This window comes from Rutidosis leptorrhynchoides, chromosome 8, assembly GCF_046630445.1.
Source record: "Rutidosis leptorrhynchoides isolate AG116_Rl617_1_P2 chromosome 8, CSIRO_AGI_Rlap_v1, whole genome shotgun sequence".
Taxonomy (NCBI): Eukaryota; Viridiplantae; Streptophyta; class Magnoliopsida; order Asterales; family Asteraceae; genus Rutidosis; species Rutidosis leptorrhynchoides.
In genome coordinates, this window is record NC_092340.1 from 350,617,546 (window position 1) to 350,629,431 (window position 11,886).

The window sequence follows — 11,886 nt, forward strand, 5'->3', positions numbered from 1 at the left end:
CATAACTTGCTCCGACACTACTTGCTCTGCCATTACTCGTTCCGACACCATTTGTTCCTTTCGTTCTATTAACCCCTGGTCCGTAGACCTCACACTTCGCCGCGCTATGACCATTTATTTTACACTTGTTGCAAAATTTGGTGCAGAACCCCGAGTGATACTTTTCACACCTTTGGCATAGTTGCTTCTGATTGTTGTTTTTGTTGCGGTTATTATTGTTGTTGGGATGATTGTTGTAGTTGCTGTTGTTGTTGTTGTTGTTGTTGGGCCGTTTGTTGTAGTTGCGATTGATGTTGCGATTGTTGGGATAATTGTTGCGATTATTGTTGTAATTGCTGTTGTTGTTGTATTGGTGATTCTTATCACCGTTTTCCTCCCACTTTCTTTTGACTTGCTTCACATTGGCCTCTTCAGCAGTCTGTTCTTTAATTCTTTCTTCAATCTGGTTCACTAGTTTGTGAGCCATTCTACATGCCTGTTGTATGGAGGCGGGCTCGTGTGAACTTATATCTTCTTGGATTCTTTCTGGTAATCCTTTCACAAACGCGTCGATCTTCTCTTCCTCATCTTCGAATGCTCCCGGACACAATAGGCACAATTCTGTGAATCGTCTTTCGTACGTGGTAATATCAAATCCTTGGGTTCGTAACCCTCTAAGTTCTGTCTTGAGCTTATTGACCTCGGTTCTGGGACGGTACTTCTCGTTCATCAAGTGCTTGAATGCTGACCACGGTAGTGCGTACGCATCATCTTGTCCCACTTGCTCTAGATAGGTATTCCACCATGTTAACGCAGAACCTGTGAAGGTATGCGTAGCGTACTTCACTTTGTCCTCTTCAGTACACTTACTTATGGCAAACACCGATTCGACCTTCTCGGTCCACCGTTTCAATCCGATCGGTCCTTCGGTTCCATCAAATTCCAAAGGTTTGCAGGCAGTGAATTCTTTGTAGGTGCATCCTACACGATTTCCTGTACTGCCAGATCCAAGGTTATTGTTGGTATATAGCGCAGCCTGTACTGCGGCTATGTTTGAAGCTAGAAAAGTACGGAATTCCTCTTCATTCATATTCACGGTGTGTCGAGTAGTCGGTGCCATTTCCTTCAAAATAGTTAAATGGAACAAGTTAATCATACAGAATATTAAGAGTAGTTAATAGTATTTCGTAGCATAATATGAACTCATTTATAAAAGCTTTTTCTTCATATTAGCGTTTTATAAGTTTAAATTCGGGTAGTACCTACCCGTTAAGTTCATACTTAGTAGCTAATATACAATTCAACTACTACAATTCTATATGAAAAACTGATTGTAATAATATTTCGCGTTCAAACTTTTATACAATATTTTACAAACTTACAATACCGCTTATTTTACATAAAGCATGAAATATAGCACACAATAACTTTGATACAACATAGTTGTGAAGACAATTCTAGCTAGTACACAAGTCGTTCAGCAAAGGCAATAAAGACACGTAATTCATACGTCCAGAAACAAGTCATGCATTCTGGTTTTACTAGGACTACTTCCCATCCTTGGTCTTGTGGAACATAACCGTTATGGCCGTTGATAAGACAGCGTGTTGTAACGTCGTCAAAGGGACGAGGGTTACGTAATGACCAACAGTCTCGTAATAACCTAAAAACCTCATTTCTTACCCCAATTACCGACTCCGTCACTTGAGGGAAGGTTTTGTTTAATAGTTGTAGCCCGATGTTCTTGTTCTCACTTTGGTGAGAAGCGAACATTACTAACCCGTAAGCATAACATGCTTCTTTATGTTGCATGTTAGCCGCTTTTTCTAAATCACGAAGTCCTATATTTGGATATACTGAGTCAAAATAATTTCTTAACCCGTTGCGTAAAATAGCATTTGGGTTCCCCGCAATATATGCGTCAAAGTAAACACATCGTAACTTATGGATTTCCCAATGTGATATCCCCCATCTTCCGAACGAAAGCCTTTTATAAACCAAATCATTCTTGGAACGTTCTTCGAATGTCTTACAAACTGATCTCGCCTTAAATAGTTGTGCCGAGGAATTCTGACCGACTCTAGACAAGATTTCATCAATCATGTCTCCGGGTAGGTCTCTTAAAATATTGGGTTGTCTATCCATTTTGTGTTTTTTATACTGTAAAATAGACAAGAGTTAGATTCATAAAAAAATACTTATTAATACAAGCAATTTTTACATATATCATAAAGCATAAGCACACTATATTACATATATTACACCACACGAATACAACTATCTTATTCCGACTCGCTTGTTTCTTCTTCTTTAGTTTTGGTTCGTTTTCCCAAGTTTCTAGGGATATATGATGTTCCCCTAATACGAGCCGTTATTTTCCACATTGGTTTAGAAAAACCTGGTGGTTTAGAGGTTCCCGGGTCATTGTTACAACTTAAGGACTTCGGGGGTTGACGATACATATAAAGTTCATCGGGGTTGGAATTAGATTTCTCTATTTTTATGCCCTTTCCCTTATTATTTTCTTTTGCCTTTTTAAATTCAGTTGGGGTAATTTCTATAACATCATCGGAATTCTCGTCGGAATCCGATTCATCGGAGAATTGGTAATCCTCCCAATATTTTGCTTCCTTAGCGGAAACACCATTGACCATAATTAACCTTGGTCAGTTGGTTGAGGATTTTCTTTTACTTAACCGTTTTATTATTTCCCCCACCGGTTCTATTTCTTCATCCGGTTCCGATTCTTCTTCCGATTCCGATTCTTCTTCTGGTTCCGACTCTTCTTCCGGTTCCTCTTCGGGAACTTGTGAATCAGTCCACGAATCATTCCAATTTACATTTGACTCTTCATTATTATTAGGTGAGTCAATGGGACTTGTTCTAGAGGTAGACATCTATCACATAATATCAAACGCGTTAAGAGATTAATATATCACATAATATTCACATGTTAAAAATATATAGTTTCCAACAAAATTTGTTAAGCAATCATTTTTCAAGTAAACACGGTCGAAGTCCAGACTCACTAATGCATCCTAACAAACTACATAAGACACACTAATGCAAAATTCTGGTTCTCTAAGACCAACGCTCTGATACCAACTGAAATGTCCCGTTCTTATTGATTAAAAACGTTCCATATTAATTGATTTCGTTGCGAGGTTTTGACCTCTATATGAGACGTTTTTCAAAGACTGCATTCATTTTTAAACAAACCATAACCTTTATTTCATCAATAAAGGTTTAAAAAGCTTTACGTAGATTATCAAATAATGATAATCTAAAATATCCTGTTTACACACGACCATTACATAATGGTTTACAATACAAATATGTTACAACAAAATAAGTTTCTTGAATGCAGTTTTTACACAATATCATACAAGCATGGACTCCAAATCTTGTCCTTATTTAAGTATGCGACAGCGGAAGCTCTTAATAATCACCTGAGAATAAACATGCTTAAAACGTCAACAAAAATGTTGGTGAGTTATAGGTTTAACCTATATATATCAAATCGTAACAATAGACCACAAGATTTCATATTTCAATACACATCCCATACATAGAGATAAAAATCATTCATATGGTGAACACCTGGTAACCGACAATAACAAGATGCATATATAAGAATATCCCCATCATTCCGGGACACCCTTCGGATATGATATAAATTTCGAAGTACTAAAGCATCCGGTACTTTGGATGGGGTTTGTTAGGCCCAATAGATCTATCTTTAGGATTCGCGTCAATTAGGGTGTCTGTTCCCTAATTCTTAGATTACCAGACTTAATAAAAAGGGGCATATTCGATTTCGATAATTCAACCATAGAATGTAGTTTCACGTACTTGTGTCTATTTTGTAAATCATTTATAAAACCTGCATGTATTCTCATCCCAAAAATATTAGATTTTAAAAGTGGGACTATAACTCACTTTCACAGATTTTTACTTCGTCGGGAAGTAAGACTTGGCCACTGGTTGATTCACGAACCTATAACAATATATACATATATATCAAAGTATGTTCAAAATATATTAACAACACTTTTAATATATTTTGATGTTTTAAGTTTATTAAGTCAGCTGTCCTCGTTAGTAACCTACAACTAGTTGTCCACAGTTAGATGTACAGAAATAAATCGATAAATATTATCTTGAATCAATCCACGACCCAGTGTATACGTATCTCAGTATTGATCACAACTCAAACTATATATATTTTGGAATCAACCTCAACCCTGTATAGCTAACTCCAACATTCACATATAGAGTGTCTATGGTTGTTCCGAAATATATATAGATGTGTCGACATGATAGGTCGAAACATTGTATACGTGTCTATGGTATCTCAAGATTACATAATATATAATACAAGTTGATTAAGTTATGGTTGGAATAGATTTGTTACCAATTTTCACGTAGCTAAAATGAGAAAAATTATCCAATCTTGTTTTACCCATAACTTCTTCATTTTAAATCCGTTTTGAGTGAATTAAATTGCTATGGTTTCATATTGAACTCTATTTTATGAATCTAAACAAAAAAAGTATAGGTTTATAGTCGGAAAAATAAGTTACAAGTCGTTTTTGTAAAGGTAGTCATTTCAGTCGAAAGAACGACGTCTAGATGACCATTTTAGAAAACATACTTCCACTTTGAGTTTAACCATAATTTTTGGATATAGTTTCATGTTCATAATAAAAATCATTTTCTCAGAATAACAACTTTTAAATCAAAGTTTATCATAGTTTTTAATTAACTAACCCAAAACAGCCCGCGGTGTTACTACGACGGCGTAAATCCGGTTTTACGGTGTTTTTCGTGTTTCCAGGTTTTAAATCATTAAGTTAGCATATCATATAGATATAGAACATGTGTTTAGTTAATTTTAAAAGTCAAGTTAGAAGGATTAACTTTTGTTTGCGAACAAGTTTAGAATTAACTAAACTATGTTCTAGTGATTACGAGTTTAAACCTTCGAATAAGATAGCTTTATATGTATGAATCGAATGATGTTATGAACATCATTACTACCTTAAGTTCCTTGGATGAACCTACTGGAAAAGAGAAAAATGGATCTAGCTTCAATGGATCCTTGGATGGCTCAAAGTTCTTGAAGCAAAATCATGACACGAAAACAAGTTCAAGTAAGATCATCACTTGAAATAAGATTGTTATAGTTATAGAAATTGAACCAAAGTTTGAATATGATTATTACCTTGTATTAGAATGATAACCTACTGTAAGAAACAAAGATTTCTTGAGGTTGGATGATCACCTTACAAGATTGGAAGTGAGCTAGCAAACTTGAAAGTATTCTTGATTTTATGAAACTAGAACTTTTGGAATTTATGAAGAACACTTAGAACTTGAAGATAGAACTTGAGAGAGTTCAATTAGATGAAGAAAATTGAAGAATGAAAGTGTTTGTAGGTGTTTTTGGTCGTTGGTGTATGGATTAGATATAAAGGATATGTAATTTTGTTTTCATGTAAATAAGTCATGAATGATTACTCATATTTTTGTAATCTTATGAGATATTTCATGCTAGTTGCCAAATGATGGTTCCCACATGTGTTAGGTGACTCACATGGGCTGCTAAGAGCTGATCATTGGAGTGTATATACCAATAGTACATACATCTAAAAGCTGTGTATTGTACGAGTACGAATACGGGTGCATACGAGTAGAATTGTTGATGAAACTGAACGAGAATGTAATTGTAAGCATTTTTGTTAAGTAGAAGTATTTTGATGAGTGTATTGAAGTATTTCAAAAGTGTATAAATACATATTAAAACACTACATGTATATACATTTTAACTGAGTCGTTAAGTCATCGTTAGTCGTTACATGTAAGTGTTGTTTTGAAACCTTTAGGTTAACGATCTTGTTAAATGTTGTTAACCCAATGTTTATAATATCAAAAGAGATTTTAAATTATTATATTATCATGATATTATGATGTACGAATATCTCTTAATATGATATATATACATTAAATGTCGTTACAACGATAAACGTTACATATATGTCTCGTTTCAAAATCATTAAGTTAGTAGTCTTGTTTTTACATATGTAGTTCATTGTTAATATAATTAATGATATGTTTACTTATCATAATATCATGTTAACTATATATATAACCATATATATGTCATCATATAGTTTTTTTACAAGTTTTAACGTTCGTGAATCACCGGTCAACTTGGGTGGTCAATTGTCTATATGAAACCTATTTCAATTAATCAAGTCTTAACAAGTTTGATTGCTTAACATGTTGGAAACATTTAATCATGTAAAAATCAATCTCAATTAATATATATAAACATGGAAAAGTTCGGGTCACTACATGGACGGCATCCAGATTTCTGGACGACGTCCAGCCCTTCAAAACAGGACAGCATCCAGCCCTATTGGACGGCGTCCAACACAACAGAGAAAAACTGGATCTTACAACTCTCCCTCACTTGAACCGGATTGCGACCTCGCAATCCAAGCCGCATGACAAGCAGGAAGATACACAAGAACAAACTCTTCAGGCTCCCAAGTAAACTCGGAACCTATACTACGCCGCCATTGAACTTTAAAAGTTCTCACCTCCTTATTTCTCAATCTTTTCACTTTTTCGTCAAGTATGGCAACCGGCTCCTCAATATACTCTAGCTTGTTGTTTAGTTCAATTTTGTCTAATGACACCCACGAAGAATCATCCACAAGACACTTACGGAGATGGGAAACATGAAATGTATTATGGATCCCCGCAAGTTCTTCGGGTAATTCCAAACGATATGCGACTTCACTGATGTGCGTAGAGGTGTATACAAAATAGTTATACTACAAAAAAACTATTAAATACGATACAATTTTACACAAGTTATTTATTTATTTATAGAGTGGATATACCTAAACCTTGCTACAACACTTATAGGCAGTGTACCTAATCGTACAGTAGTGTAGTTTTTAGTAAGTCCGGTTCGTTCCACAGGGAGACTTAGCCAAGTTTAACGCTATATTAAAAATACAAATATATATATAAGTAGTATTATTATAATAAAAGGGGGTTTTTACCATTTAATGACCGGTTTGTCAATTTTAAAACTTAAGTCGCAGTTAAAACCTAATGTAAAATATTAAAAATAAATACAACTTAATTTAAAGCGTAAAGTAAATAATGATAATGGAATTGCGGTAAATAAAATGACAATAAATAAAGTGCGATAATTAGAAAGTATGATAATTAAAAGTGCAATTAAATACAATGAAAGTAAATAAAAGTGCGATAATTAAAAGTACAATTAAATATAAAATATATAAATTATGCTTATTTAAACTTCCGTAATCATGATGTTCGACGTGTTGTTTTTAGTTTAGTACCATGGGTTAATTGTCCTTTGTCCTGGATTATTCGATATGTCCATACGGATTTGTCCATAATAGTCCATCACTCATAATCATAAAGTGCGAGAGTCTTCGTCAAATTATTCTTATTCCCGAAGTCAAATATTCCAACTAATTGGGGATTCGAATTGTAACAAGGTCTTAATACTTTGTTTAATGAATACACCAGGTTATCGACTGCGTGTAATCCAAGGTTTTACTACTTTGTTAACAATTACACCAATTACCCTTGAATGTAATTCACCCCTATTTCAACAAGTCTATTGATTATTAATCCATCCCCGTGTCTGGTTAAATGAACAATTATTGGTATTTATAGATATCCCGCCCACCGTACCCAGTCAAGCGTATGTGGTTATATATAAATACGTCAAATTATAAGTCTATATATTAAATCAACGAGGTTTCATTTAGTTAATATAAAGTCCATTAATAGCCCATAGTCTAATTTCCACAAGTGTCGTTCTTTTGTCCAAACCCCAATTATGGTACAAAGCCCAATTACCCAATTTTATTATTTAGCCCAACATCATGATTACTTCGGCATTAAATAAGCATAATAATAACTTAGCTACGAGACATTAATTTAAAAAGGTTGAACATAACTTACAATGATTAAAAATAGCGTAGCGTTACACGGACAGAATTTCGACTTACACCCTTACAACATTCGCTAACATACCCTTATTATTAGAATTTAAAATTAAAATTAAAATTAAAATTAAAATATAATATATATATATATATATATATATATATATATATATATATATATATATATATATATATATATATATACGTTGAGTGAGAGATAGATGGAAAAGATATTGTCAAAATTCGTCCAAAACTCGCGAACTTTATAGGACCTGACCTGTCACTGTTCACCATGCGATCGCATGGAGTTATAGCCTCCAGGCTATGCGATTACATGGCCCCTTTTTCCAGCTCACAAGAGTTTGTTTGCATTCTGCCGACGATTTATATAAATATATATAATATATAAATAATTTTAAGAATTATTTAAATATTATATTATATTTATGTACATAGTTGACTCGTAATTTTTAGTTCGTTGCGTCGAGCGTTGAGAGTTGACTCTGGTACCGGTTACGGATTTTCGAACGTCCTTGCGTACAATTTAATATCTTGTATTTTGCGTTTTGCGTCTTGTACTCTTGTAATTTTGAGACGTTTCTTATCAATAATTTGAACCACTTTGATTGTACTTTGTACTTTTAAGCTTTTTGGTCGTTTGCGTTTTCAATTCGTCGAATCTATCTTTTGTCTTCAGCTTTTATTATTTAAACGAATATTACTTGTAAATAGAATAATTGCAACTAAAAGCTTGTCTTTCTTGAGGGATAATGCTATGAAATATATGTTCGTTTTTAGCATTATCAAATATTCCCACACTTGAGCGTTGCTTGTCCTCAAGCAATATAGTCTTGAAATAAAAAAATACTAGAATCACTTCTTTATTCTTCACACTTTGTACATCTGTGATTTCTATACAGCGGTATGAACAATGGTAGTAACGATGTGGTTTACAGTCCCACATTACTATAAAAATTTAGCTCCTTTAGGAAATTAGATCTTTATGAAAACATTTGATCTTTTGAAAATATGATCTAGCTTTTACCCTAGATAAGTTTTCCGAAATTATCCTTCACCGGTGTTTGCAAAATGTTTTTGTGGGTTTGGTGGGTTTCAGATTTGAAAATTTTAGCTCAAAACTTGCAGTTTTGTGTCACCCACTTGCTAACCTTGTATTGAGAAAACAACACGTCCAGTATACTTGCTCCGTATATTACCTTTCGATAAACTACCGTCTGGTTGTAAAGGAAAGCATTGAACAAGCAACTATTAAGGCAATGTCCCCTGACATGCTTTTAATTATGGTCTGTAACGTGTCGGATGCAATTACTATCCTTTGTAGGAGCAATAGTAAAGCTCACCCTATAATTTTTTGGTCTGGCACAAGGTCCTGTCTTCGACCATGCTATGCAACTACCGTTCTTACGGTTGACACCCGATTTGGTTCAAATGAATTCCAGGTGAATTCCTAGGATTTTACGTTCAATGGTAATGAACGCATTGAAAATGGGTTTTTAGAAAACAAATCGGTTTGTAATTTGATTAAAATATTTTCTCGTTCAAGCTCGAGTTTAGATATCATCGAATTCCATGAGTTTGTAATTCTCAATCTTTAAAGTCAATCTCAAGGATTGAGTAATATCAGTCTTAAAAGCTGATTTTTGATCTTTTAAGGAGATTATCCTTTCTGGGGGTCTGATTCATTAGTCTTATCAAGTTAATTTGCACGGCGCCCTCCCCATTTTACGAGACAGATCCTCTCATGGTTAGGATAAGTCTGACCACATGGCGACCCTGTTTGATGCTGAGGTCCGTGGATTTCCAGCTGATTTTCAAGAAAACTTTTCAAGGTTTTTCGTAGACTCTACAACTGGTCTGGATGACAACTTCATGACCTAAATCAAGAAGCGCGTGTCTTTTTCGGAAGACTTTACTTCCTTTTAATGATGGAATTGATTCATCGTGTAGATCCATCTTTCTTTCAAATATATTACAGTTTTCCGGGTAAAACAGTTAATTTTGTCCAAAACAAAAGTATCTTCAATTATTTGTACACAAATATGTGATATATGTTTTAAATAACTTTGTAAATTTTTCCCACACTTGGCTTTTATTTTCCATTCTTTGCCTTTTTATTGTCCTCTATTCCATTTTAAATGAATTCTAACATTTTGGTTTGTTTCTCAATTTATGTCCTTTCCGAGGTAACAATAATTTCGGTGTTAACACCTAGTTTTATCGTTCATAAATATGTATAAACATGATTTTGAATTCATTTATTTGAAAATTTTGAAAATTTTTACTAGAATTGGGTAGTCAGTATATAAGACTAGGGCTGTTCTTTATTATCAGAGAGCACTAGATTCTAATACAACTACTGCATTACTAGTATTTTTAATGGTAACCAAGTGTATAAGTTAAAATTTTAAAAATCCGAAAGAATTTAATCCCTTCCCACACTTAAGATATTGCAATGCCCTCATTTGCAAGAAATCAGTAACAATTTAAATTATTGAGGGTGATTAGCGTAGAAAAATGATTAAATTTTACCAAAGTTTCCAAACATATTGGTTTTTTTTTGTTGAATGATAAATGGTGCACATCATGTGTTCATTCCGTCTTGTTGTTACATCACATTTGTTTTTCGTTTTGTCGTCAAAATCAGTAGTTTTTGCTGAACTTTATGCCAGTCTTTGAAAATGCGCTGTTTTACCCTGTTGTGTACAATTGACAATATACATACTTACAAATATAAACATGCATGGTAATTTGAAATGGGACTTTAAATCCCACTTTCAAATCAAATATGAAATATTAGTACAACATAATAAAAATATTAAACTTACATAAAAGTATCAAAATATAATGTGTTTAAACATAAATAAATAAAAATAATAAAAAGATAAAAATCACCAACGGAACTATATCAATCTGGATAGGGGTTCCAGTTCAAGTCGTCATCCGGGTTCCATGGTTGGTGATAGGTGTACTGGTAGGCCTGGTTAGGATCGTAGAGAGTATATGGTGGTCTCATCTCGGGCTGGTGTGGAGGATAGTAAGCGGGTCGGGTCGGTACGTAGTGATCCTGAGGTGATAACCGGCTCATGATCTGACGCTGATGATAGTCCCATCTATCATGCTGTCGTTGCCTGGAATGCTCGTAATCATTCTGGGCTTGCCACTGCTCCATCCGACTAAATCTCTCCCCGTTTGTCATATCTACCTCATCTACACGCTGGTAGACATCAGTCATAGCCTTCCTAATGACATCCCTAATGTCATCGGCTTCCTCCATTTGCTCATCTGATCCTCTCTCTACCTGTGGATGACGACCTTCATAGGGTACTGCCTGGTTGCGTCTGCTCTTTAATACCTTAGCACCCTGATAGACCTTCAATCCTAAAGGCTCAACCTATTCCCTACATTCCAGAAGTGGACCCCCTTGGTCCCTATCTACACCCAAATACTCTCCAATGAGAGTAACAAAAATACCTCCTCCTATTATTCCCCCTTCCTGTATTCCTTCTACCATCTTAGACAAATAAAAACCAACACAGTAAGGGATATTAACAAAGCCTCTTGGGTCTCGAATACACTTTAGGTAAAATAAATCATGTAAGGTCATTTTCTACTTATTGTGACCTCTCTGTGTAATCGAGTTAGCCAAAAATCTATGAATTATACGAAGCTCGGCTTTGTTAATATGTAAGTAGGAGTGTTTTCCTCCCAGCGTAAAAACATTATAATCTGATATACGCCTCCAGACGGATTTCGCGTCAAGATTCCTATCTACCCTTTCACCACGATAAATCAAATTCATACAATCGGGTAGTAGTAATTCACTAGGAGTATATATCTGCATAGCCCTGGCCATGTCCAGCATGGACATCCTGTACATCCTATGGCC